The sequence below is a fragment of the Phocoena phocoena genome, chromosome 4 (assembly GCF_963924675.1).
Source record: "Phocoena phocoena chromosome 4, mPhoPho1.1, whole genome shotgun sequence".
Taxonomy (NCBI): Eukaryota; Metazoa; Chordata; class Mammalia; order Artiodactyla; family Phocoenidae; genus Phocoena; species Phocoena phocoena.
Window position 1 is genome coordinate 74,218,344 of NC_089222.1, and position 4,391 is coordinate 74,222,734.

Sequence of the window (4,391 nt, forward strand, 5' to 3'; positions counted from 1 at the left end):
TGTGGCAACTGAAACTGCCTCCAGACATTGTCAAAAGTCTCCAGTGGGACAAAATTGCCTCTGGTTGACAATACTGGTGTGTTGTCACGCAGTAGGGAAACCAAATAAAATGTGGATGGGAGCCACATTTGCTTTTCAAGATGCTAGGGTCATTTTATTGTCCTGTTTTACGTGTCCAAGGAATAAACAGAGTCCCATCATCTGCCTTTTCCCTTTCAAAAGCAATTCAGTAATAGGATCTAGTTGGCCAACACTGTCAGAATACTTTTACAGGTTCACCTAAATTTTCAGAACATTATTCATAATAACCATCCCACTAGAACTGTACAGACCCTCTCCTGAGGAGGATGTTGTGCACACCTCAAGGGCATTCTGTGGGGCTTTGGGCACCAGCTTGAGTCCCTGGGTGGCCCTGGGGTCTGAAAAATGCTCCAGACCACTGTCCCCAATTTGAGCTGGGGAGGCCCAACATGCAGCTTTGTCTGTGGGCCATGTTGTCGCACCTCTCTTTTGGCCTTTTGTCTCCTCTAGGAGTTGTTCTTCTCCCAGGTTTTTACCATGACAGACAGACACTGGGCCAGTCATCTTCCCAGGCCCTCCAGGCTGGCTAGCTCAGGACCACCTCTCCTCAGCTCCTCTCAGCTTTTCTGACTTCCCCCGGGATGTTCAGTTTTTCCCTCCTTTCAGTTCCCTCTACAGAGGGTCCCTGACTCACCTCTCAGAAGTTGGGCTGCTGTGGGAGGGTGAGAGAAGCAGGCAGAGGGAATGCTGTAATTGGTTTTCAGTACCTCCAGAAGATCTGCCGTGTACCTGGAGAGACACCAGCGTGTGTTCAGAATATGAGGACCTGGGGACGGGGAGGGTAGCAGAAGGGACACCAGCAACCTGACATTCCCTCAAATACTCCTGGGTTCAGGGAGCTTGTCCATCTCTCCTCAAGGCCCTGACTCTTAGAGGGAATGGAGAATTGGCCTGGGTCACTGTGTAAGGCAGGCTGCCACCTAGGCCATGGGTAGGTCTGGCTGCAGTGCTCAAAAAGCCCATGGTCCATTTTCTCCACTTCCGTTGGGACAGAAGCCCAGAGGTTGGCTAGGGAGAAACCGCAGGGTCCCAGAGAAAGAGTGGACCCTTAGTACCAGGAATGGATCTCCAGCTGGTCAGGGCTCTGTGCATGCCCCCCATTGCCCCCACCTCTGGGATCTTTCTCTCCCTGGTTGGTGGCCACAGCCAAGGCTCTGAAGGGTCATACACTCGCCCTACCCCACAGTGTCCCTGAGGACCTTGTGGGATGGCCAGACCATTATTAGTCCTGGGTCATTCTGTGTGCTGGGAGCCAAAGGGCCCTGAGAGGGAGGTAGGGACAGGTCAGAGTGAGAGGGGCCCCTGCTGTTTAGCAACCGGCTCCTGGCTCGGGGCTTGCCTCCCTCACTCACCTGGGATCAAGCTTTATCTGAGTCCTGTCTGGCTCCATTGTCTCCTTTTTCTCTCCGGCTTTCCTTCCCGGCAGGCACTGAGGACCCAGGAGGGACAGGCAGGCGTGGGCCCCGGGGAAGGTGGCTCCTGCCGGCTCTGCTGCCTGCGGGACTGGGCTGTGGGTTGGTGGAGTGGCTGGGTCTTTCCCTCTGGCTCTCTCCCTTCTCAGGCCTCCGTGACCACAAGCTCCTATCTCAGAGTTCACCGCAGAGGAATTTGATCCCCTCGGCTGGCTGGTTGAGTTCCCTGGTTCCTACTCCTCCCTGTCGGTAGGTGTGGCCCCTCCTTCCTCCCTCCCACAAATGCCTCTGGCCGCCCCTTGCCCCCAGCCCGCCCTCACCCTCCATCCCTCCTAAGGAGCCTTTTAGAGACAAAATCCTTGGTCCTCCCGGCAAAACCCCCTGGTCAGCAACCCCCTCTCGCTCAGAATCTGGCTGGAACGCTGGCTCTGTCCCCCTGAAGATGGAAGTCAGGGCTGAGGCCTTGACTGTGTTGGTGCTGTTGGCTTGGAGTGTGGAAGGGAGGGCTAGCCGGGAAGTCCAGACAAGGCCCATGTGGGCTTCCCAAAGCCCAGCCCACAGCATCCTGATGACAGGCTCATCCAGCCAAACAGCCCCCGCCAACCCCTGAAGATGCAGCAAATGGGGAGTGGGGGAGGGTGTATTTAGGAAGCAGAGTTACTGAGTGAGATTTCTGGGCATTTTGACAGATTCTGAAAAACCGCCAAATTGTATGCTTCTGAACTATTTTATTGATTGGTGATTTCTCTTCTCTCTCCAAGTAGATTTAAACCTATTTAAGGCCAAGCATAGTACCCCTAAGTTCCCAGCACAGGACCTCACACATACTAAGTGCTCCTTAGAATTGGTTGCATGAATGATAAAATAATAAAATCATAGCAACAGTAGCTAATGTATATTGAGCATCCATGCACCAGGTGCTGTAGGAATTGCTGCATGTTCCTTATCTCATTTAAACCTTACAATTACTCTTATGAGGTAAATGCTATCTTTATTCCCATGTTACAGATAATGAAACTGAGGCTCAGAGGCATTATGACACCAGGTTGGATAGAAAGACATGGAGGTGTGGAGAGAGGCAGAAGGGACATGGGTCAGGGGCTGTGTTGAGGCTCAGATGAAGTTTTCGATAGTAAAAAAAAGAAAGAGAGAAGAAAAAAGGCCCATGAGAGGGTCAAGAGAATCAGTTCTGGGAAGGTAGAGAAATCCCCCCGCTCTGGGCTGGTAAGTAAATACAATCAGAGGAGGGAGTTACTGATGTGGCACCAAGAAGACTCCCTACTCCTGTCCCACAGCACCTCAAAATATCTCCTGAGTTTCAAGAAGAGCCCTCTCCCTCTTTCACCCTTCTCCTAAAGTACAGTTCTCTGGACAGGACAATGTAGTGATCCAGGAGTCTCAGGGGCCAGTTACCTCCTAAGGTAGAGGTAAGGGCACAACACATAAGACAAGGGCACTAACCTCCGGAGGGTCAGTCGCCTGGGCCCCACCCTAGCAAGGCGCAGGCTGACTCAACTTCCTCAACCATTTCCACAGGAGTGTTCCATCCTCCCTGGGTCATTCATCTCTAGCCTGGTGAGAGGCCTTGAGCTTAACCGCCCAGAGCCCTGAACTTTAGACTTCCCTATAGGAGAACACAGTGTGCTGATGTTCTCTGAAACTTCTTTGGGACAGAAATGGGGGGTCGGGGGTGGTGGAGGCAGGAGAGGAGGTTTGAAGAGCAGGAGGGAGTTGGAAAGGGAAGGCTGCTGGGCTGACACTCATGTTTCCGCAGCCGGGCAGCAGGCGCTGGGAGGCCCAGGGGAGACTGGCTAATCCTCAGGATGGATGATGATGGAAGGAAGAATGGCAGGGGGTTGGTGAGAGGGAGGGCTTTAGTGCTGATGTGGTACTTCTGTCCGAACCAAAGTCCCTATCTTCTACACAGTGGGACCCATGGATTAGTTAAGGCCGAGCCATCCATAGCTAAGGCGTATCAGGAAGGTGACCTGGACCAGCCAATCAGGTTCTTCTCTTGCTAATTTAGGACTGCTAGCTGTCAAACACTGATTTTTAGAATCAAGAGCAACAAGTTCTTTGGATTTCCCTGGTGGTCCAGTGGTTAAGACTCCGCGCTCCCAGTGCAGGGGCCCAGGTTCGAACTAGATCCCACGTGCAGCAACAAAAATCCTGCGTGCTGCAACTAAGACGCGGCACAGCCAAATAAATAAATAAATATTTTAAAAAGTAATAACCTATTAAAGAAAAAGAACGAATTCTTCACTTCATTTTTCTTTTTTTGGGTTTAATTTTCTCCACAAAATCATATGGTAACATGATAAGACATCTATCACTTCAGTTTTGGCTTTCTCAGTGTAAGGGTAATTTTTGAAAAAAAAAAGACCAACCAACCATAAATTTCATCAGTTTTCCTTAGTGCTCCTCAATCATTTGATATTTATTTATTATTTTTTTAAATACCGTATTTCTTCTTTTTAAAAAAATTTATTTATTTTCTTTATTTCTTTGGCTGTGTCGGTCTTAGTTGCAGCACACGGGATCTTCGCTGAGGTGTGTGGGCTTCTCTCTCAGTTGTGGTGTGCGGGTTTTCTCTCTCTGGTTGTGGCGTACGGGCTCCAGAGAGCATGGGCTCTGTAGTTTGTGGCACTCGGGCTCTCTCATTGAGGTGTGCGAGCTCAGTAGTTGTGGCGTGTGGGCTTATTTGCCCTGTGGCATGTGGGATCTTGTGAGTGTGTGTGTGTGTGTGTGTGTGTAATGTCTTCATATGGCTTGGGTATCATGGTAATATTAACTTCATATAATGAATTAGGAAGTATTCTTTCTTCTTTCCTCTTCTATCTCTTGGAAGAGTTTGAGAAGGGCTGGTGTTCATTATTCTTTAATGTTTGGTATAATTTA